Genomic DNA, 25,151 nt, shown 5'->3' with positions numbered 1-25,151 from the left:
CAGGATGAGAAATATCTCAAGCAAGGCAGAAAATAAAAAGTATAAGGGAGACAATAAAATTCCCTCCAATAGCCCACTGAGGAAATACAAGAGACCTAAGGGAAATGATAATTAAAGGAATTAGAGAATAGGTGCCCCACACCCAGAATATTACCAAAGCCTTTAATATACAGTGGAGAAAGGATAAAGGACCTATGGGGTACTTAGATAGGCTTAAGGAGCAAATGAGAAAGTATGCTGGCCAGAATTACAAGAATCCCTGGGACAAGAGATGCTAAAACTCCACTTTGTCACCAATAGTTGGCCAGATATTACAAGGAAATTACAGAAGATAAAAATTGGAAAGACTGTCCCATAGAGAAACTTTTAAGAGAGGCCCAAAAGGTATATGTATGAAGGGATGAGGAAAGGCAGAAGCAAAAGGCAAAAATTATGCTGTCCACACTACAACAGGGGACTCTTCAACAGGGAGCCCAGGGAAATAGAACCTGTAAGCCTTCCAAATACCTGGCTGTCAGAGCCTACACAGGAGGCAAAGGAATAAAGATGGAAGGCCAGGAAATAAAAAGAGGAAAAAGGCAAAACAAATATTTCAAATATGGAAAATAGGTCACTTTAAAAGAGAATGCCCTAAGTGGGAAAAAGACAAGGAAGTCATCCCACTTATGGCTTTTGAGGAAGAATGGAGGCTCTGTCTTTTCTATCTTGAATCCCACCAAGAGCCTTTGATATATTTAGAGGTGGGACCCAACTCTGAGCTTATTACTTGTCTTAATCAACTCAGGGGTGGCTCACTCCTCTGTTTGTCTTTCCCCATCTGGTGTAATTTGTTCACAAGAACAACTCCTTATTTCAGGAGTGAAGGGAGAAAGATTTCAAGCAAAAATTTTAGAGGAAACAAAAGCCATATACAAAAATAAATCAGCTAACATAAAATTTTTGTTAATACTAGAGGCAGGAACTAACCTACTAGGAAGAGATTTAATGCTAGAATTAGGTTTAGGCCCCTATGTTAACCAGGGAAAATTTCTCAACTCCCTAAACTTACTCACTACTTAGATGAAGAGTATATCCATTCTAGTATCTGGTCAAGAGAAGGTGATCAAGGAAAACTACCAGTCCTTCTAATCCATGTCAAATTAAAAATTCTTGGGGAAGTAGTAAAAAGAAAACAATACCCTATTCCTTTAAAAGCTAGAACAGGTTTAAAACCTATAATGAAAGCCTTGTCCATGATGGACTCCTTGAACCTTGTATGTCCTCTTATAACACTCCCATATTGCCTGTAAGGAAAACAGATGGGTCATATTGGTTAGTACAAACCTAAGGGCTATTAATCAAATAATTCCAACCACCCACGCTGTTGTTCCCAATCCTTACACTCTTATTAGTAGAATCTCACACAACCACCAATGGTTCTACGGGTTAAATTCTACTAGTAACCTTCCTACATTTGAAACAAAAGATCATTTCCTTAAAAACTATATATTTGGTCTGTCTTCCACCCTTTCCTCCCTTGGGACTCAAGGTCTCTTACCGCAGACTCCACCCCTAGAATTTCCAGTTCACCAGTGCCAACCCAGAGATCACGTCCTTGTTAAAAGCTGGAAAGAGGGAATGCTTGAGTCCACCTGGGAAGGACCTTACCTTGTGCTCCTCACAACTGAGACAGCAGTCCAAACTGCTGAAAAGGGGTGGACCCATCATACGCGAGTCAAAAAGGCATCGCCCTCTCCAAAGCCATGGACCATTTCCCAGGGCCAACTCCCACCAGAGTAATGTTAAAAAGAAAAGTTTAATCTATTTCTTCCTCCTTTTCCTCTTCTCCCCAGCTACTTCACATCTTATTCCAAAGCCAAAGAAAGCTAGCCTCTTCAGAAAAGTACTCCTGCACCAAATGAGCACAGGGCAGTCATGGGAAGTTCTGTTTTGGTTGGTGGGGATGTGGTCTGGACAATCAAGTATCAAGGCTGGACCTCCCCAGGAGGAGGTTCCACTAACCTAAAGCCTTACATCCACTTTACAAAAAAGACAACTCCCTCTAATTGTCAACTCCAACAATGTAACCCTGTGCAAATCTCTATTACTGTCACCACCTCTACCAATACTAACCCCACTCTAGGTCGCTTCTATGGCATAGAAGCTGATGTTCCTGGAATAGACCCTATAGGATCCTTTGAAATGCACTTCATTGCTCCTCTACCCTCTTCCCTTCCTCCGCCGTCTAAACCTTATTCCAATCAAACAGCTGTTCTTTACGTACCCAATGATGAAACTAGAGTAAACATTGTAGAAGTTAAGGATTTAAAAGAAACCCTAGCCATAGAAACTGGGTATCAAGATGTAAATGCCTGGCCGGAATGGATTAAATATTCTGTTCACACCCTAAATAAGAGCGAATGTTACACTTGTGCAACAGGCAGGCCAGAAACCCAAATTGTTCCCTTTCCATTGGATGGTCCTCCAACCAACAGGGTATGAGTTGTATGATAGCTCTCTTGCAAGACCCTGCAGCTTGGGGCAATAAGGCATGCTTAACTTTCTCACTGCTATTCTTGGAAGTTTAAGGCCTGCAGGTCAGCCCCCAAGGGCCTTCTGGCCTCCAGTTAACAATGTCATTTTTACCTTGGGTCTCTCACGACAAAGGGAAAATTTAGCATTCCTCAGAAGCCTAATGGGATGCAGTGAGTCCAAGCCTTTTCAGAAGCTAACCAATCTGTCTGCCCTTGTTCATCCCCGGTTGGATGTATGGTGGTATTGCGGTGGACCACTATTGTGTACTCTGCGAAGTAACTGGAGCGGCACTTGCACTGTACCCCAATTGGACATGCCTTTTACCCTGGCGTTTCATCAACCAAACAGAAAGGAAAATCTCAAAAAACGAAGTGCCTCTCGTGGGTCTTTTGACCCTCACATTTATATAGATGCCATCGGAGTTGCATGAGGGGTACCAAATGAATTTAGAGCCCGAAATCAAATAGCCGCAGTATTTGAATCTGCATTACTCTGGTGGTCTACTATAAATAAAAATGTAAATTGGATAAATCACATTTACCATAATCGAGATGGAACCATAACAAAGGTGCTACAAGGTCTTACTACCTTAGCCAGTGAGTTAGCTGAAAATTACAGAATAATCAACCCCTTCACTAACTTAATGGAAAAATGGTTTGGCAAATGAAAGAGACTCAAGACCTCAATCCTCACCTCCCTTGCAATTGTCATAGGTGTACTTATTCTTGTGGGACGCTGCATTATACCCTGTGTCCGCAGATTGCTGCAAAAACTTATTGAAACAGCCCTCACCTAAAACCTTCTCCAATTCTCCCCTGCCTTATTCAGATAAACTGTTACTCTTAGAAAATCAAGAACAACAACAAAGCCAAAATACGTTAGACAAATTTGAAGAGAAAGAATTATAAAAATCAAAAGAGAGGAAATTGTAAGGCACAGTGAGTTCCTCTGTAAAGGTTTAGCTTGTTCAACTTCTTTGTTCTTTGTTTCTCAAAACAACTCCCTTGTACCTCCTCACCCCTAGTTAACTGCTTTGTAAACAACTCTTTCTTCCCACCAGCCTCGACCTGTAACTCACGTCTCCTTTCCCTTCCTTATTTGGAACATATTCACAAATAGCCAATTGGGTCAGCTTAGATTGTGTGGTCCGACCCCAGCCCATGGTGGGAGTGACACAGAGGTAGGGACTGCATTAGGGATAAAAACTCCTTCCGTCTTTTCTTTGGGGTGCTCCAGGAGTAGCCAAAACTGTGAGCAGCACCCTTCTGCAAAAGTAAACTTTGACTTGCTGAGCAATTCTCTGCTTGAGTGCTCATTCTCTTGGCAACTCCAGCCTCTTATTTCCAATATTAATGTGTTTAGCATTAATGTGTGTGATTAAAACTACTACATTAATGTGTGTGATTAAAACCACTAAATAAGATAAATAATTTCATCTGCAAAGGGTACAAGAAAAACAGGATGTGTTTTGGGGAAGAAAGATTACGAAGAAGATATAAAAATGTCATTTTTGTTAAAAGAAAAAAAAATTCCATTTTAGAGATGACTTAAACGTTTTAAAATGAAGGAATAAATAAAAAAAAAAGTAGAGATAAAACTAAATGGCTATTGAAAGCTAAAGTGTAAAAAAAATCTTGTGTGGTTAAACTGACTCAGGTTAAATAGATGTATTATAAGCGTTTTTAAAATTGAGCCTTAATATCAAAAGTACACCAATATAAAACTAAAATTCAGTTTTCGCTTGTAAATAAGAGAGTAAAAGATTTTCATTCACCTTTTGAGTGAACTACAAAAACCAAAAAAGGGGTAAGGGAGAGAAAGGGAAACAGATTTTGTGTGGTTTTTTTGCTGTCTTTATTAGGTCTTTTGATTATTTGGAAAATTGAGTCTCTATCAAACAGTGAAGGTTTTTTCTTTCTAAAATCTTTTGGTTATTATTTTGGCTAAATGAATAATTATTACCATGGTCTATGATCCCATTTTGATCACTTATTTTAAACCTCTGACATAATTGACAGACTTCCCAAAATCAAAATTCAAAATCAAAATGAAGTCTTTTTGACCTCAAACTAACTTTGGATGTCCCAGAGGTCCCCTGAAGCATCTAAAAGAGAGATAATAAACAAATATAATAAACGAAGGCTTATCTGATATGTTAAATTACACAAGAAGCACTGTCATGTAACAAGAAAGAATGTTTAACCTTTTAATGAATTATATTTCTATGGATATGCTATTAATACATTTTCCAAACTTGTATGAGAGTCCTAAAATTCGGATATGTCTTGATGTATGTTATGAGTCATAACTATTACTCTTATGTTAAATTATTACAGGCCACAGGAATAACCAAGTTTCCTTGTCAATTGCATCTTTTTTTTTTTTTTTTGAGACGGAGTCTCGCTCAGTCGCCCAGGCTGGAGTGCAGTGGCCGGATGTCAGCTCACTGCAAGCTCCGCCTCCCGGGTTTACGCTGTTCTCCTGCCTCAGCCTCCCGAGTAGCTGGGACTACAGGCGCCTGCCACCTCGCCTGGCTAGTTTTTTGTATTTTTTAGTAGAGACAGGGTTTCACCGTGTTAGCCAGGATGGTCTCGATTTCCTGACCTCGTGATCCACCCGTCTCGGCCTCCCAAAGTGCTGGGATTACAGGCTTGAGCCACTGCGCCCGGTCAATTGCATCTTTAACCATGACTGTTTTAAGTCTGGTTGTACACAGCAAATTGCTTAATTCTGATGCTTTTTTTGAAAGCTCTTTGTAAGCTATTATAATCCTAAAGGGCTGTGCTTTCAAGGAGGTTCATGGAAGAGATTCTGAAAGTATACATGTCTGATAACTTTAAGATTATACCGTTGGACTGGATAAAAAACCTCAGAACTCTAATGAAAATATCTGGTTTATAATACTGCTAACCCAAGCAGGAGAATTAAATTATGAGCAAATACTTTGGCAGATTTTCATGCTAAGTCAGCTGGTACTGAAATTGTTAAAATATGCAATTTGAATGAACTCCTTGATCCAAATCAAATTACCTATAATAATTAATTTAATAAACAGTGCTATGCACTGGAATTGGAGAAACAAAATTGGTATTTCAGAGGAGATAAATTCAATATGAAATGTCTACTCATAGAAAGCCTGAACAGCTGCCTAGTCCTTCCTGCTTCTTTAACATCTCCATTATTAAAACTCAACACTCCATGACTCTTAAAACTCAACACTCCATGACTCATCATGGAATAAAATGATCAAAATCATGAAAAAAAAAAAGTGTGGAGACTTTTCTAAAATTATTAAAATGATTTATGATCAATGTTTTGTCAAATCCCTAATCCTGGAAACATAATCAAAACTTTGGGTACATTTCTGCTACCTGATGGGCCATATGAACATTTCTGGAGGGATTTTCATTCAATTGCCATTTTCAGTCTATGTTTTCTGGTTCTATACAAGCTTTTTCAGGCAAGAAGACCAATGCTAACCTTAGCTAAAGGTTATTAGAAATGTATTTTCATAGTATTCCATGAGCACACCAACATGGCACATGTATACATATGTAACAAACCTGCATGTTGTGCACAGGTACCCTAGAACATAAAGTATAATAATAAAAAAAATGTGTTTTTTCCAGGGGTATGCCTGGGGAAATCCCCAGTGATAGAGGTACTTGTTTCACTGGACAAGTTGTAAAACAGTTAGCTAAATTATTACAGATACAATAGCATTAAGCAAAACTAACTGAATCCACTGGATTGCCTTGATCAAAGGCATTGCAAATTGATGACAGTCATGTCTACTTCCAATTGAAAACATAAGTTGACCCCTTATGAAATAGTCACTGGAAAGGCCTATGGTCCTAATAATAGAACTTAATGTACCTCCTGCTCTCCTAAACTCTAGTATGACTAAATACTGCAAGACTTTATTGTTGTATGCCAAGGTATATTTTTGCCAGTTAAAGGAAGTTTTTCATGATCCACCAGCTGAGGACAATAAAACTCTTTACAATCTAGAATGCAAAGATTAGGTCTTCTGGAAGTGTCATCAGAGAAGGAAAGACTGCCCTTGCCACCAACACTGCAGCAAAACTTTGGGACCTCAAACCTTGGGTCCACATTTTGTACCTCACAAGCATTTCTTTATACTCTTGGACATGGTACACCCGTGTGGATCCTAAGGTAACTCAACAGAAAAGTTTCTACTCAGAAGCAGACAGTATCCTAGACATGGACGACTTTCCCAGAATTATGGGTCAATACTTTTCGGTAATCATGAAACTCTTATCTTTTTCTTATTTATATATACCTCTTTTGCTCGGCAGGATAATGCTGTAATTAGATTTCCACAATCAGTACCTTCTGTGGGTAACTTTATGGAGCATTTAATCTGTCATGCCAAACACAGAATTCACATGACCTGATGGATCCCTCAGTTCACACAGTAGGTAACTTTAGCAACATCCCTAACATAACTTGTTCAAATTATACTACTGGTCACATTTCTAGACCCACCTTTTCTCAATCCTTGTTTTAATTTAACTCAGTTATGGGATACAAGGACCAGGACCAATACAAGACAGGTTTGCACCAAAAGCCCAGGAGGAGTTTCTTGCAAACTGACTTAGGTGCTAGGGTACTACAGTGTTCTTTCAACCTGTAATAATTCTACCTCAGACCCTTGGCTAGAAACTGCTAATTTCACCATTCCAAGTAATGTATCCATAAACAGTAGAATCAGAAAAGGCATCTTTGTATGTATACATGGGGTTTACTTTTATTTGTGGAGAATTTTGCAGATAGCTGTATACATGCACAAACTTATATCTTGATTAATGGAAGATAAAGGGCCAATGTGGGCTAGAAAGTTTAGTAGTACCTTTGTTGCTTCATAGTTAGAAACAGAACATTGATCCACTCCTCCTAACCCACACTGTAAGTTAAAAAGAATATTGCTGGCCAGGCAAGGTGGCTCACACCGGTAATCCAAGCACTTCGAGAGGCGAAGGCGGCAGATCATTTGAGGTCAGGAGTTTGAGACCAGACTGGCTAACATGGTGAAACCCTGTCTCTACTAAAAATACAAAAATGCATGGCTGTAATCCCAGCTACTCGGGAGGCTGAGGCAGGAGAATCACTTGAACCTGGGAGGTGGCAGTTGCAGTGAGCCAAGATCGCACTACTGCACTCCAGCTTAGGTGACAGAGGGAGAGTATGTCTCAAAACAAAAACAAAAAACATTGTCAAGAGGCCTTTACCCCTCTGGAGCGACATCATTTGCTAAGTCTCCTTTTTCATAGCCTGGAATGAATATAAACGAGGCAGTGGTGGCAATGGTTAAATATTTATTCCTCAAAAATAAACTTTATAGCAGATTCTACTACAAAGCCACTGGTTGCACAGTAGACTTATTCTCTTACTAAAGTTGCACTACATAATAGAATTACCCTAGCTTACCTACTGGCAGAATAGTGAAGGATCTGTGCAGTTGTCAACACTTCTTGTTGCACATGGATGAACACAATGAGTATTATAGAGACTCAGTTGCAAGGGATTAACAAACAAGATGCTTAGTTAAAATGAGTAGAATTAATCCAGCTAATTCTTTAATGTATTTTAGTTGGGTTGGTTCATGGAAATCCTGGCTAAGAAGCACAATTCAGATTCTTGGCATTGTCTTTCTGATAGTTATACTAGTCTCCCTGATTTACAGTATTCTCTCTAAAGTTTTATTCTTTATTTTTATTTGTTGAGATGGAGTTTCACTCTTGTTGCCCAGGCTGGAGTGCAGTGGTGCATTCTCAACTCACTGCAACCTCCGCCTTCCAGGTTCAAGCAATCCTCCTGCCTCAGCCTCCTAAGTAGCTGTGATTACAGGTGCCTGCCACCATACTTGGCTATTTTTTTGTATTTTTAGTAGAGATGGGGTTTTACCATGTTAGCCAGGCAGGTCTTGAACTCCTGGTCTTGATCTTGTGATCTTGTGATCAAGTGAACTCTTGATCGCTCAGGTGATCCACTCACCTTGGCCTCCCAAAGTGCTGGGATTACAGGCATAAGCCACCACACCCAACCTCTAAAGTTTTAAATAGTTGCATACAGCCATCTGTAGAACATTAAATGGACCCTCTTTGACTGGAATAGCAAAATCTCAAAGAAAAGCATGATTATGAGGACGACACAACCTATGAATGGCGTATTTAAACCGGAAACCTAAAATCGATGGTAACTGAGAAGAGCAGCACTCATGCCCTAAGGTTTGGTCCCACTCTCACTTAGGTAAGAACCTGATCAAAAAGGGGGCAATGTTTTTGACTGAGCTCCTGCCCTAGGCCCTATCGGACCAGAGAAAACTAAAATAGAATCACTCAGGCTAAATGCCTTATAATCAAAACAAAACTTTTAAGCAAAGAGATACAAAAATCAGTTTCCCCCCCCCAACTCCTTCTGAAGGCAAGAGATTCTGGTACAATAAGATCCCTTTAGTTCTAACCCTTACAAAAAACTAACCTGAAGTAACTTGATGGTAACCGGGCATTTTTTTCGTATTGTTCTGTTTCTTTGCTCATACCTTACAAAACCCATTGCTATTTTCTAGTGGGATTTGAGACTAAATAAGTCTATTTACAGTGGTGACAGAGTTATGTGAATGTCTAAAGTTTTGTTCAGTCTCTCAAAATTGAGAGGCTGACCAAAAGGGAAGATTGTTAAACTTTGGGTCAGTTTGGCCTAAAGCTGACTTGTTATATATTTTAAGTTTTGCTGAAAGGTTCCTCTGTACATAATGAACTATAACTTAACGACGCATAAACCACCTGTAACCTACCATGCAACAAGTAGCAGAGTCTCAGCGAATTACTGCAGTCAAAGTTCCATTAACCACAATCAACTGTTCAAACTAGGGTCAAATAAGGCAAGACCCAGCTGTAATCCATTCAGCTGTTTCTGTACCTCCCTTCTATTTTCTGTATGCCACTTCCCTTTCCTTGTCCACAAATTTTATCTGACCATGAGGCAGCCCTGGAGTTGCTCTGAACACCTATTGTAGTTCTGGGGCCTGTCTGATTTGCACATCATTCTCTGCTCAATTAAACTTTGTTAAATTTAATTTGTTTAAAGTATATTTTTAACACTAGCTTCTCATCCAGGGAGGACTACCTTCTTTCTCAATCCTAACTGAGCTAAACAAGAAATAAAAACACGCTCTTAAAGTCCAAATAGACTTCTAGAGAGTTTCATTAATTAATACTGACTCATTTGGTAGAAATGTACTAGTCCTCCCACCCACAATTTTGTTTCCTGCAGTTTTATTTACTCTCAGTCAACCGTGGTCCAAGAATATTATAGTACTTTGAGAGAGAATGTGTGAGTAAGAGACTGTGAATACACATTTTCAGAACTTTTATTATAGTATATTGTTTTAACTGTTTTATTTTATTCTTACTGTGCCTAATTTATAAATTAAACTTTATCATAGTTATGTATGTATAGCAAAAAAATACATTTATTATAGGTCAGATTCTATATGATTTGGGGTTGTCGGCATCTACTGGGAGTCTTGGAATGTGTCTCCTTGGATAAGGAGGGATTACTGTACTACAGTGTAGGCTGAATTTTTTTGCAATAGTTTTCAATTTTGAGTCTATTTTCCTCTCATCTTAACACTGTCAGTCTCTTCTAAGTAGTTTGCTTATTAACAGCTGCATGTGCCCTGTTTGACTGGTGGTAACTTCCTCCATTTGTATTGCACTTCTCTCTACCCAACGCTAAACCTAATCCTATTTGCACTTCGAAGTTCATGTTTTCAAGAGTCACCTGTATTCTTTGGACCTTCCTTATGTATTCTTAATATCTATATGTACCTTTCTTATTTTAAGTACAAGGAGTACACAAAGCAGCATAAGTAAAGTGTGTTGAGTATAGGAGGAAGAACGGAGTACAGAGGACATAAAGAACAAACTTAAATAGAAAAAGAAAGCCTGGGCTTTGTGTTTTTTTATTTTTTTTCCTTGAATCTGAAACAAACTTTGTGAACTTGAGACAATTACTTTGTGCCTGATTTCTCATATGTAAAATATAGCTGACAGTGTCTGCCTTGGTCCTTCATGGAATAGTTGTTAAGAAAAATGTATGGATCTATGGTGAAATGGTACAAGAAGTAAAATCACTATGAAGAGTTTTAAATTACATTTTTTATGTCCATATTAAACTTTTTGGAATATACAGTTTTATTTTAAAGTTCATACAGGTCATTTTTGATTCCATAACCTCAGAACGTAGAATGTATTTTCTGGTGAATATAAATTTTGAAATTTTGGTTCTGATAAAAGCCTGTGTAAACTGTATTAGAAATACCACATATACATTTAGGGAGGCTGAGGCAGGCAGATCACGAGGTCAGGAGATCAAGACCATCCTGGTGAACATGGTGAAACCCCATCTCTTCTAAAAATACAAAAAATTAGCCGGGCGTGGTGGTGGGTGCCTGTAGTCCCAGCTACTTGGGAGGCTGAGGCAGGAGAATGGCGTGAACTTGGGAGGTGGAGTTTGCCGTGAGCCAAGATAGCGTCACTGCACTCCAGCCTGGGCGACAGAACAAGATTCCGTCTCAAACAAAACAAAACAAAACACATATATACACATAGCATATATGCATGCATACATATATATGTATATAACATATTTATGTATATAACATGATCTATATAGCAAAATGACAGAAAATACCATTGCACTAGTAGGTACTAGAAATGGAAGTTGATAAAACAATAACGTTTATTCAAAATGATATTTCTTAAAAAAATACTGATTACTGGTACTTGAAGAAAAGTGGATGTAATTCAAGGAGTGCAAGAGGTAGATACCTTTTGCAGAGATTCTGAAGGAGATTTATGAACACTTAAAATCATTTTAGAAATTTACAGCCCAGATTCTTAGATACTGTGATTTCAGAGCTTTCTTAATACAAGCAAATAATTATTAACAATAGTCTTTCTTGTTGTCTTGAAGAAAAACAGCAAAGAAGAGAGAGGGAGGGTGTTTTCTAACACATTGATGAGAAGTGGAAGAAGGAAAAAACGGTTTAAAAATAATAGCTACCATTTACTGAGAGATTAGAATGAGCCACAAAATGATTTCTTGTGTTCTTTAACTACTAATACTGGTTCCATTTGCTTGCTTGCTTTTAAGGTTGACTTTTATCAAGAAATAGTATACATCTTGTTTCAAATGCAGAAATCATGAGTATTTACCTTGTAAATTTTCAAAATGTGAACACACACATCTGGTGTGAAACAAACATCCTGATCAAGAAACAGAAAATTACAAGGAGAAGCTACTCACATGTACCCATCTCATTTCTAACCCCATGCCATGGATAAGCACTGTCCTGACTTCTGAAACTATAGGTAATTTGGGTTTGTTTTAAACATTATATGAATAGCAAGATATAATATACATTCTTTTGCATCTTTTTGGCCATTTTGTGATGGTTGTCACTGATATTGTACATAGTTGCAATACATTCACTTTTACTGCTGTAGAAATGTAGCCGCTGATGAAATGTCAAGTCTTTTTTATATCTTAGCATTTGCAAAATTATGATATTTCTATTTTTATAAATGTTATATTTTTAATTTTTGTGAGTACATAGTAGGTATATATATTTATGGGGTACATGAGATACTTGTCTTTTTATTATTTTTAATGTACATTAAAATTTTACTTGATTTATAATTTTTATATAATCCGGCTATGAATATATACTCATATATATATAGATATATGATCACATATATATGGGTGTATATATGTATATGTGTATATATATGTATATATTTTTTGTCCTACTCCATGGCATATATTTTCGTTTTGCTTCTGGTATTATCACACTTAAGAAAGCAGAATTTTCTTTATATTGGTTTTTATTTTATTATGTTTTTATTTTGTGTATTATCTTAATTAAAAAGAACTTTTCACTTTCATTTTTATCTATGCTTTGTGCAATTGTTTCCTGCTTAAAAAATGTTGTCTACCTCAAATTTATGAAGATATTTTGCCATATATCCTTTAGAACTTACTTGATTTAGTTTTTCTCATTTAGATAAGCAATCGTTTGGAATGGATTTGTGTGCATAGTGTGAAATCTATGGCTATGGTTTGTACTTTTTTATATTAGAACTTGTGTTTTATATTGTTGAATTAAAATATTAGCACAAAGTTGATGGCTGGAAACAACAAAATTTATTATCTTACAATGTTCTAGGTTAGAAGTCTAACAGAGGTCTTGTCCAGCTAAAATAAAGTTTTTGGCAAGCAAGGCTATGTTCTTTCTGGAGGCTCTAGGGGAGAATGCATTTTCCTGCCTTTTCCACCTCTAGAGGCCATGTTTACTCCTTGACTCATAGCTCCTTCATCTTAAAGCCAGCATCAATGGGTCAAGTTCTGTGTAGCATTGTTTTCCTGTTAGTTGCATGCATCTCTCTCTGACTCTGACCTTTTCTCTCTAGGTAGATTTAAAGTTTTCTGATTGGCAACTGGTTGAAAGAGTTACTATCTAAAGGTCTGGAATCAAATAGAAAAGAATGTCTGGGTTACAATAGGGATTGTGAGATCAAGGTCTTATCATGCAGGTGAAGCCTTCAGGTAGCAGGCTTCAGAGAGAATAAATTGTAAATGTTTTTTTTTACCATACTTAAGGAGTCTGTTCTATCAGTTTTAAAGTCTCTGTATTGATGTTTGTGAGGCATGTCTGATTCCCACTTCCTGTCATGTCCTGAACTAGTTATTTAGGATAATTTGGGGAGGGGAGGGTCCATCAGTCAGTTTGGGGGGTTTAGAATTTTATCTTTGGCTTACATCTTTTATGGATATTTCAAATAAATGGAATCACACAATTTGTGGCTTTTGTGTCTGGCTTCTGTCACTTAGAAATGACGTTTTCAAAGCGTATCCATGTTGTAGCATGTAACAGTACTTCATTCCGTTTTAGGCCTGGATAATATTCCATTGTATAGATATATTAAATTTGCTTATTGCTTTAGCAGCTTATGGAAATTTGGGTTGTTTCTGTTTTTTGTCTTTTATGAATAATGCATCTGTGGACATTCATATACAAGTTTTTGGGTGAACATGTTTTTAACTGTCTTGAGTATATACCTAGGAGTAGAATTGCTGGTTCATATGATAATTCTAAATTCAACTTTTTTAGGAACTGCCAAACAATTTAAAAAAGTGGCTGTCCCATTTTACATCCCTATCAACTATGTGTTAGAGTTCTCGTTTCCTCACTGATGTTTGGTATCATCTGTCTTGCTGGTCATAGCCATTGTCTTAGTCTGTTTCCTGCTAACATACCAGAATGTAACAGACCGGGTAATTTATAAAGAAAGTAAGTTTATTTGGCTCATGTTTCTGGAGGCTGGAAATTCCCAGAGCATGGTGCTAATACCTGGTGATAATCATCTCATGGTGGAAGTTGGCACACAAGACAGAAAAAAAGAGCCTGCTATTACCCACTCCTGCAGTAACAGCATTGATCCATGTATGAGGGTAGAGTTCTTATGGCAAAATAACCTCCCAAAGGCAGCATCTCTTAACACTAATTTAATAGCAATTAAATTTCATCACGAGTTTTAGCAAAGACATTCACGTCATAGTAGCCATCCTAGTGGATGTGAAGTGATATCTCATTGTGGTTTTGATTTGCATTTCCCTAATGACTAATGATGTTGAGCTTATTTTTATGTATGGACTGGCCATTTGTATATATTCTCTGAAGAAATGTCTATTCAAATCCTTTAACCATTTTCTTTTTTAAATGGGCAGTTTGCTCTTTTACTATTGAGTTGGAAGAGTTCTTCATGTATTCTAAATACAAGTCCCTAATCAGATATATGATTTCCAAGTATTTTCTCCCAATCTGTGGGTTTTTAAAATTTTATTTTTAACTGAGAAATAATAATGTTCATTTATGCAACACAGTGTGATGTTTTGATCTACGTAAACATTATTGGAAAAGTTGACCAAGCTAATTAATATATGCATCACCTCACAAACTTATTTTTTGTGGGTAGTGACAGCATTAAATATCTATTCTTTTAAAAATGTTGAAATGTGCTTTATTATTAACTGTGGTCATCATGCAGTGCAATAAGTCACTAAAGCTTATTCTAGCTTTCCACCTTTTGATCAGCATCTCCCATTTTCCTGTCATTCTCCCTACATCCTAGCCTCTGGTAACCACCTTTCTACCCTCTGTTTCTGTGAGATTAACTTTTTGAGATTCCACATGTAAGAGAGATCATATGCTATGTGTCATTCTGTACCTGGATTATTTCACTTAGCATAATATTCTCCAGATTTATCTATGTTATCATGAATGATACAATTTTCTTCTTTTTAAAGGCTGTACAATATCCCATTGTGTATATATGCCACATTTTCTTTATCCATTCTTCTGTTGCACTTTTAGGTTGCTCTGATAATCATGACTATTGTGACTAATGCTGGAATGAACATGCGAGTGGAGCTATCTCTTTGACATACCTATTTCACTTCCTTTGGCTATATACCTGGAAGTTGGATTGCTGGATTATATAGTGATTCTATTTATAGTTGTTTGAGGAATCTCCATACTATTTTCCAAAGTGACTTAGTGGGAATGCAAATAAATACATTTGCATTTATTTATTTATTTGCATTCCCACTAAGACTGTACAAGGTTTCCCTTTTGCTCACATCATCACAAACATTTATTATTACTTGTATTTTTAATAATAGTCATTCTAACTGATGTAAAGAGATAACCTCATTGTACTTTTAATTTGTATTACACTGATGATTATTAATGCTGAACATTTTTATATGTCTGCTGGACACTCATATCTCATGTTTTGAGAAGTTTCTGTTCAGATCCTTTGCCCATTTTCAATTTTTTTTCTTGCTATTCAGTTGTTTGAGTTTCTTATATATTTTGGATATTGGTCCATTATCAGATGTATGATTTGAAAATATTTTCTCCCAGTCCATGGGTTGTATCTTCATTCTGACGATTATTTCCTTTGTTGTGCAAAAGTTGTTTTACTTTTATAGAGTTCCATTTGTTTATTTTTGCTTTTATTGGCTGTGCTCTTGGAATCCTATTGAAGAAACCATCACACAAATGGATGTCATAGAAATTTTACTCTACATTTTCTTCTAGAAGCTTTAGAGTTTCAAGTCTTTTAAGTCTTTTGTTCATTTTAGTTGAGATTTTGTAATTTTGTATATGGTGAGAGATAAAGGTCCAACATAATCCTTCCGCTGTGGATATCCAGTTTTCCCAGCACCACTTACTAAAGAGAGGCTTTTCCCCATTGTTTTCTTGGCAGCTTTCTCAAAAATCAATTGACCATATATTCTTGGGTTTATTTCTGGGCTTTCTAATCTTGTTCCATTGGTTGATGTGTCTGTTTTTATGCTAGTACCATGCTGTTTTAATTACAATGACTTTATAATATATTTTGAAATCAGAAATTGTAATGTCTTTAGCTGTGTTCTTTTCTCTCAGGATTGCTTTGGCTCTTTGAGGTCTTTTCTATTTCCATACGAATTTTAGGATTTGTTTTTTATTCCTGTGAAAACTGACACTGGAATTTTGATAGAAATTTCATTGAAGCTGTAGATCACTTTGAGTAAGATAAACATTTTAACAATATTAATTTTGTCAATGTATGAATATTGAGTATATTTCCATTTATTTGTATATTTCTTATACTTCTCAGTGTACAAGTTATTCACAAATTAAATTGGTAGGTGGTAGGTGGGTAACCTCCCTTGCCTCTGCTCCAATCCTGGGTGAGTGATTGTCTTGCCTCATTCCTCTCTGCTCTCTATGGGTCACTGATACTTCCTTGATGAATCACAATATGGCTTCCCAGATAATCCTCTTGAAAAGCTAGTGTTTACTCATCACTCTATCTCCTCTCCATGACAGTAGCATACACAAGTTGCTTCTAGTCAGCCTTCTTGGAACCTCTCCCTCAATGGTGTCTTTTGATGCAGAGAAGTTTAACATTTTGGGCCAGGCACGGTGGCTCATACCTGTAAACCCAGCACTTTGGGAGGCCGAAGCAGGCGAATCACCTGAGGTCAGGAGTTCGAGACCAGCCTGACCAACATGGTGAAACCCCATCTCTACTAAAAATAGAAAATTAGCTGGGCGTGGTAGCACATGCCTGTAATCCCAGCTACTCGGGAGGCTCATGCAGGAGAATCAATCGCTTGAACCTGGGAGGCGGAGGTTGTGGTGAGCCAAGATTGCACCATTGCACTCCAGCCTGGGCAACAAGAGTGAAAATCCATCTCCAAAAAAAAAAAAAAAAAAAAAAAAAAAAAAGGTTTACCTTTTTAATAATATTCACTGTATCCATTTTATTTCTTTAGTTGCTTAAGCTTTTGCTGTTACATCTACGAAACTGCAGCCTAAATTATAGTAACACAGATTTATAGCTATGTTTCCTTCTAAGAGTTTTATAGCTCTAGCTGTTTGATTTAGCCCTGTAAATTTGAGCTAATTTTTATACATAGTGTGAGGTAAAAGTCCAAATTGTTTTGCATCTGGATATTCAGTTGTCTCATTATCATGTGTTGAGAAGATGATTATTTCCCCCACTGAATGGTTTTGGCAGTATTATAAATATTTAGTTGACCATGGATGTATGGGTTTATTTCTGAATTCTCAATTTTATTATATTGGTCACTATGCCTATTCTTGTGGCAACTACTACACTGTCTTGATTATTACAACTTTGTAGTAAGTCTTGAAATATGGAATTGTAAGTTAACGTTTTCCATGCTGTTTTGGTTATCCAGGGCCCCTTGCATTTTCATATAAATTTTATTATGGTCTTATTTACTTCTGAAAAACCAAAATTGTAGATTTAATAAGAAATTCACTGAATCTGCAGATCCGTTTGGGGAGTACTGCTACCTCAACAATATTAAATCTTCTATGCCATGTACATGAAATATCAATTTATTTAAATCTGCCTCAATTTATTTTAACAATTATTTGTAGGTTTCAGTGTAAAAGTATTGGACTTTATCTTTAAAATTGTAGTTTTAAATTATTTTTGATGTTAGTGGCATTGTTTTTTCAATTTTCTTTTCAGATTGTTCACTTCCAGTATATAGAAATACAACTGGTTTTAGGGAGAGGGATGTCAGAAAGACAATGGAACAGGAGGTCTCCTGTTTGTGTCCCCCCAAAACAATAATTTGTCAGTGATAGGGGAACAAAAATGGTTTGTTATAGCTTGGAGATCCAGGTAGGAGGATACAATACCTTAGTAGAATCAAAGACATAAGAGGGTCACTTTTTAGAAGGCAGGCTTGAACCTGCACAGAAGGATTGCCCACAGTAGTCTCAGATACAGACCTGGAAATAGTCCTGTACGCCCATGGACTCAGCTATAGTTTTGTCACCTGGGCTTTCCACAAAGGGAGCTGGTTGGAGGCACATCTGCTTGTGCCTTGGGTAACAGACTTGTTAACCTCATTACCAGCTGTTGATTATGAAGTGGCCTGTAAACCAAGTCCACCTCCCAGCTGTGATCTGGAAGACTCCTGCTTACCAAGAACCCAGAAGGAGATATAACCATCCTTGCCCTGGAGACAGGCTTGCCAACCTAATTTGACTGCGGATTTGAAACTTGCCCTATGATTTGGTTCTAGCCCTTTTCAGTTGGAGTCTAGGAGCAGTCTTGCCTTCCCTTCAGAGAGGAGTACATGGAGGAGCACGTTTCCCACTGAGCCCTAAGGAAAGACTGAGTCAAAGGCAGGAATGCCAATGTAGGTTCCACTGCAGTTCCACTGGCCCTATGACCCAGTACTGGCTGCACTCCATTGAGATCTGGGGCCAGTCCTGCTGCCTAGGAACCTAGAAGGAGGCATACCCATCCCCAAAGACAGACCTGTACATATCAGTACCAGCTGTCAACACTGAAGCAACCCTGTGATTCCATTGTCGCCCATCAGCCACACTGCAGGACCATTTCTGATTGTCCATGGATGTACCCAGTGATGCAGTATGAGCCACCCCCATCTGCATAACTGGTATCAGGCCCACCATCTGTGGATCCAAATGTGGACCCTGAAATGGACCCTTTCCCCAGCACTAGCCTTACTGACCAATGTCCTGCAGACAGTTCCATCTACCCAGACACCATGCAGGATCCACAATTGCCTGATAGCAAGCCTAGGAACCATAGACTTCATTGCAGACCCAGAGGCAGTCACATAACTTAACCACAAAACCACTTTACTTCATTCCCAAGAGGCAATTTCCTCAGTAAGGGGACCTGATAGAATAAGGTCATTATCTGCAGAAACCAGACTATCAGAAATAGAGATGTTTGTTCCTTCAAATGCATGAACACTGATGCAAGCCTACATGAATCACAAAGAATCAAGCAAATATGACACCACAAAAAGAACAGAGCTCCAGTAGCCAACATAAAAAATTGAAGATTTACAAATTGCCTGACAAACAATTCAAAGTATTCACTTTAAATATGCTCAATGACATGAAATGTAAGAAAACACAAATAGAAAAACAAAATCAGGAAAATGATTTAGGGAAAAAGAGAAATGTAGTGAAGAAATAAACACCATAAAGAAGAATCAAACAGAAATCCCAGAACTGAATAATACATTGACAACTGAAAAAAATTAATAGAAAGCTTGAATATCATACTTGATCATGAAGAAGAAAGAATCAGTGAATAGAAGGACAGGTCATTTGAAATTAGCCAGTTAGAGGAACAAAAAGAAAAGAAAAAGATGAGAAAGAATCAAGAAAGCATATAGGACATGTGGGAACCACCCAACAAATGAATATATGCATTATAAGAGTTCCAGAAACATGCTGGAAAGAGAAAAAATGTAGAAAGCTCATTTAAAGAATAACATGGCCACTTCCCAAAATCTTCAGAGCAATGCTAAATGTAGATTCATGAAGCTTTCAGATCCCCACTCTATATTAATCAAAAGAAGATTACTCAGAGAAACCTTACCATCAGATTGTCAAAAGTTATGACAGAGAACTTTGAAAACAGTGAAAGAAAAGTGACTTACCACATACACAGGAGTATGTATTAGGCTATCAGCAAATTTTCCAGCAGAAACTTTGCAGGCCAAGGGGAGCGGAATAATATATTCAATGGGCTGAAAAACAAAACAAAAAATGCCAACTAAGAATATTATAATCAGCAAAGCTGCCCTTCAGAAATAAGAAAATATCATGATATTCTAAGACAAATAAAAACTGAGGGAATATATCACCACTAAATGTGTTTTACAGGAAATACTAAAGAGAATTCCTCAAGCTGAAACAAAAGGATGTTAAGTAATAAAACTTACAAAATGAAACATATAATAGTAAGGTAAACCTAAATTCAGAATACTTTAATACTATAATAGCTGTACATAAGTCACTTTTAACTCTAGTATAAAAGTTAAAAGCCAAAAGAATAAATGACTGTAACTATGATAATTTGTTAAAAGATACATAAGATAAAAATGTGTAAAATATAACACCAATAGCATACAATGTGTGTTTGGTGGATGGAGGAGTAAAATGTAGAGTTTTTATACATGAATAAGTTTTTATTTTAAAATAGATTTGTTATAACTAAAAATATTTTATGTAAGCCTCGTGGTAGCCACAGAGGAAAACAAAATAGGAAGTACACAAAAGATAAACAGAAAAGAAACATTGAGCAGTAGTTTGTAGTTCTCCCTTCATTTCCCTTGTTAGCTGTATTACGAGGTATTTTATTCTTTTTGTGGCAATTATGAATGGGAGTTCTTTTGTGCTTTAGTTCTCTGCCTGCCTGTTGTTGGTGTATAGAAATTCTAGTGACATTTGCACATTTATTTTGTATTCTGAGACTTTCCTGAAGTTGCTTAATAGCTTAAGAAACTTATGGGCTGAGATGTGAGGGGTTTTCTAGATACAGGATCATGTCATCTGCAAAAAAAAAAAAAAAAAAAAAAAAAAAAAAAAAAGATAGTTTAATAACCTGTCTTCCTCTTTGAATACCCCATATTTCTTTCTTTTGCCTGCTTGCCCTAGACAGAATTTTTAATACTATGTTGACTAGGAGTGGTGAGAGAGGACATCGATTTGTGCCAGTTTTCAAGGAGAATACCACTTTTTCCCACTCAGTATCATATTGGCTGGCTCTTATTATTTTGAGGTATGTTCCTTCAATACCTATGACACAAGCAAATGGAAAATAATTTCAGGTTTATGGATAGGAAGAGTCACTATCTTGAAAATGACCATACTGCCCAAAGCAATTTACAGATTCATGTTATTCCCATTAAACCACCATTGACATTCTTCACAGAACTAGAGAAAAACTATTTTAAAATTCTTATGGAACCAAAAAAGAGCTCGAATAGCCAAGGCAATCCTAAGCAAAAAGAGAAAAACTGGAAGTATCACTCTACCTGACCTCAAACTATACTATAGGGCTACAGGAAACAAAACAGCATAGTACTGGTACAAGAACAGACACAACCCAGAAATCAGACCACACACCTACATCCATCTGATTTTCAACAAACTTGACCAAAAGAAGAATGGGGAAATAATTTTCTATTTAATAAATGGTGCTAGGAGAACTGGTTAGCCATATGCAGAAAATTGAAACTGACCCCCTTTCTTACACCATTTACAAAAATCAATTCAATATGGATTAAAGACTTATATGTAAAACCCAAAACCATAAAAACACTACAAGAAAACCTAGGTAGTACCATTCAGGACACAGGGATGGTCAAAGACTTCATGACAAAATGCAAAAAGCAATTGCAACTAAAGCTAAAATTGACAAATGGGATCTAATTAAACTAAAGAGCTTCTGCACAGCAAAATAAACTATCAACAGAGTAAACAGACAACCTAGAGAATGGGAGAAAAATTTTGCAATCGATGCACTCGATGAAAGTGTAATATCCACCAACTGTACAGAACTTAAACAAATTTGCAAGAAAAAAACCCATTAAAAAGTTGGCAAAGGACATGAACAGGCACTTATCAAAAGACGACATACGTGCAGCCAATAAGCATATGAAAAAAATCTCAACATGACTGACCATTAGAGAAATGAAAAGCAAAACCACAATGAGATACAATCTCATGCCAGTCAGAATGGTTATTATTAAAATGTCAAAAAAATAATAGATGCTGGCAAGGTTGCAGTGAAAAAGGAATACTTTTACACTGTTGGTGGGATTGCAGTCAACCATTATGAAAGACACTGTGGTGATTCCTCAAAGACCTAGTAACGGGATTACCCAGTAATGGTATTACTGAGTATATACCTAAAGGAATATAAACCATTCTATTATAAAGACACATGCACACATATGTTCAAAATAGCACTATTCAAAATAGCAAAGACATGGAATCAACCTAAATGCTCATCAATGGTAGACTGGATAAAGAATACGTCTATGCAACTGTAACTTTACAAGGACATGGATGGAGCTGGAGGCCATCATCCTTAGCAAACTAATGCAGGAACAGAAAACCAAAGACCACATGTTCTCACTTACAAATGGGAACTAAATGATGAGAATGCATGGATGCATAGAGGGAAACAATGCACACTGACTGGGTCCTACTGGAGGACAGAGGCTGGGAGGAGGGAAGAGATCAGCAAAAATAACTAATGGATAGTAGGCTTACTACTTGACTGATGCAATAATCTACACAACAAACCCCCATGACACATGTTTACATATGTAACAAACCTTCACATCCTGCACATGTACCATTAAACTTAATAAAGAGAAAGGAATCAAAGAATTCTGTTACAAAACAACAGCAAATAGCAAGAGATGAAAAAGGAAATTAAAATGTCATAAACAATAAAATTGCAGTAGTAAGTCCTTACCCATTAATAATTAAATATAAATCGATTAAATTTGCCAGTCAATAGATGCAGAGTGAAATGATAAACAGAAAAATAAGATTCAACAATATGCTGCTCATAAAAGACTCATTTAAATCCTAAGGATTTAAATCCATAGGCCGAACTCATTTAAATCCATAGGCCGAATTTAAATCCATAGGCCGAAAATAATGAGATGGAAAAAGATATTCCAAGCAAGTGAAAACCAAAAGGAGCAAGGGTGGCTATATTTCTATTAGACAAAATGAACTCAGTCAAAATCTGTCACAGGAGACAGGGAAAATTACTATATAATGATAAAAAGGGTCAATTCATCGAGATAATATAAGAATTATAAACATATATGCAGCCAACACATTAGCACCTAAATATATAAAGCAAAGATTGCCTAAAACCTAAGGGAGAAACAGAAATACAATAATAGCGGGGAGTTTCAATGCCCCCTTCAACAACAGATAGATCATTCAGATAAAACTCGAATAACCCTATAGACCAAATAGACCTAACAGATACATATGCAGCACATTCCATCCAAAGAGAAGAATACACACTCTTCCCAAGTACACATGGGACATCCTCCAGAATAGATTACATGTGGGGCCACCAAACAAATATTAACACATTTGAAGCTTTAAATAATATCAAATGTATTTTTCAACCACAATGATATAAAACTCAAATTCAATAAAAGGATAAATTTTGAAAGAATACAAACATGTAAAAAGCACACTACTGAACAACCAGTGTGTCAAAGAAGATATCAGAGATGCAAAGATGTTTCTATATATACAAATCAGTAACCATAGTACACCACATTAGCAGAATGGAGAATTTAAAAATTATACAATCACCCAATAGATGCAGAACAAGGATTTGACAAAATTTGGTATCCTTTCACAATAAAAAAAAAAAAACCTCTCAACAAATGAGATATACGAGGAATTTACCTCAACATACTGAAGAACATACATGACAATCCTATAGCTACATTATTTTCAATGGTGAAAAGATGAAAGCTTTTCCTCTAACATCAGCAACAAAGCAAGAATGTCCAATCTCACTATTTGTATTAACATAGTACTAGAAGTCCTAGGTAGAGCAATTAGGCAAGATAAATAAATGAAAAGTATCTATACTGCAAAGAAATAAGTTAAATTATCTTTATTTATAAATGATATGATTATATTTACAGGAAACCCTGAATACTTCCCCCAAAACCTGTTAAAGCTAATAAATGACTTCAGTAAAGTTGCAGGATGCAAAATTAGTATAAAAAACAGTTGCCTTTCTATAGACTAACAAGTTACCTAAAAATTATATTAAGAAAACAATTCCATTTATAATAGCATCAAACATAATAAAATACTTAGGAATAAGTTTAACCAATGAGTTACATTTTGAAAGAAATTGTAAAAGATGCAAATAAGGGGAAAGATGTCCTGTGTTTACAACTTGGAAGAATTAATCTTGTTAAAATGGTTATACTACCCAAAGCAATCTTCAGATTCAGTGCAATCCTTATCAAAATACTAATGTCATTTTTTTTCATAGAAATAGACAAAAATCCTAAAATGTATGTGGAACCACAAAAGACCTTGCGTAGACAAAATAGTCTTAAGAAAAAATAACTGGAGGCATCACGCTTCTGAATGTCAAATTATATTACAAACCTCTAGTAGTCAAAACAGCATGGTACTGATACACACAGAAAGACAAATGGAGCAGAATAGAGCACCCTGAAATTAACCCATACATATATGGTAAACCAAGCTTTGAAAAGGGTGCCAAGAATATGTGATGGGGAAAGGACAGTGTGTTGAATATATGATGTTGAGAAAGCTAGATGTCTGTATGCAAAAAGATAAAATTATATCCTTATATTACCCACAAAGTTAACTCAACATGGATTAAAGACTTAAATGTAAGACCTGAAACCAAAACTTTTTTAGAAGAAAACATAGGGGAGAAAAAAAAAATACTCCTAGACATTGTTGTTGGGAATGATATTTTGGATATGACACCAAAAGCACAGGCAACAAAAGCAAATGTAAACAAGTATGACTATATCAAACTATAAAGTTACTGCACAGCAAAGGAAATAATCAACAAAATGAAAAGACAACCTGAAAAATGAGAGAAAATATTTGCAAGCCATCTATTTGGTAAGGGTGAATATGCAAAACTGTAAGAAACTTATATAACTCAAAAACAATAATCCGATTTAAAAATCAGCAAACAACAATTGATAGTTAATTCTGTGTATCAACTTGACTGCAATAAGGGATGCTCAGACAGCTGAGAAAACATTATTTCTGGGTGTGTCTATGAGGGTGTTTCTGGAGAGATTAACATTTAGATCATCAGATTGAGTAAAGAAAATCAGGAGAGGCCAAGACAGCCAAATATGAATAGCTCCAGTCTTCATCTCCCAGCGAGACCAATGCAGAAGGTGGGTGATTTCTTCATTTCCAACTGAGGTACCCAGTTCATCTCATTGGGACTGGTTAGGCAGTGGGTGCAACCCACAGAGAGTGAGCAGAAGCAGGGTGGGGCATTGCTTCGCCTGGGAAGTGCAAGGAGCAGAGGGACCTCCCTCCCCAACCCCAGGGAAGCCTTGATGGACTGTGCTACCCAGCCGGGTTACTATGCTTTTCCCAGTTTTTGCAATTGCAGATCAGG

At 36.6% G+C, this 25,151-nt stretch overlaps 1 long non-coding RNA gene across 1 annotated transcript in view; it reads left to right on the top strand.

The window, feature by feature from the left end:
• The window catches only part of LOC126956622 (uncharacterized), an 89,861-nt gene extending 86,018 nt beyond the window's left edge, over window positions 1-3,843 (top strand). The window contains exon 4 of the long non-coding RNA XR_007726425.1: window positions 1,529-3,843. This is a non-coding gene — a long non-coding RNA (uncharacterized LOC126956622). The remainder of the gene's footprint in view (window positions 1-1,528) is intronic.
• The last annotated feature ends 21,308 nt before the right edge of the window (window positions 3,844-25,151 follow it).

The sequence above is a fragment of the Macaca thibetana genome, chromosome 6 (genome assembly GCF_024542745.1).
Source record: "Macaca thibetana thibetana isolate TM-01 chromosome 6, ASM2454274v1, whole genome shotgun sequence".
In the NCBI taxonomy this organism is placed as follows: Eukaryota; Metazoa; Chordata; class Mammalia; order Primates; family Cercopithecidae; genus Macaca; species Macaca thibetana.
Note: the sequence above shows the minus strand (reverse complement) of the source record. Positions and strands in the feature narration are given on the sequence as shown.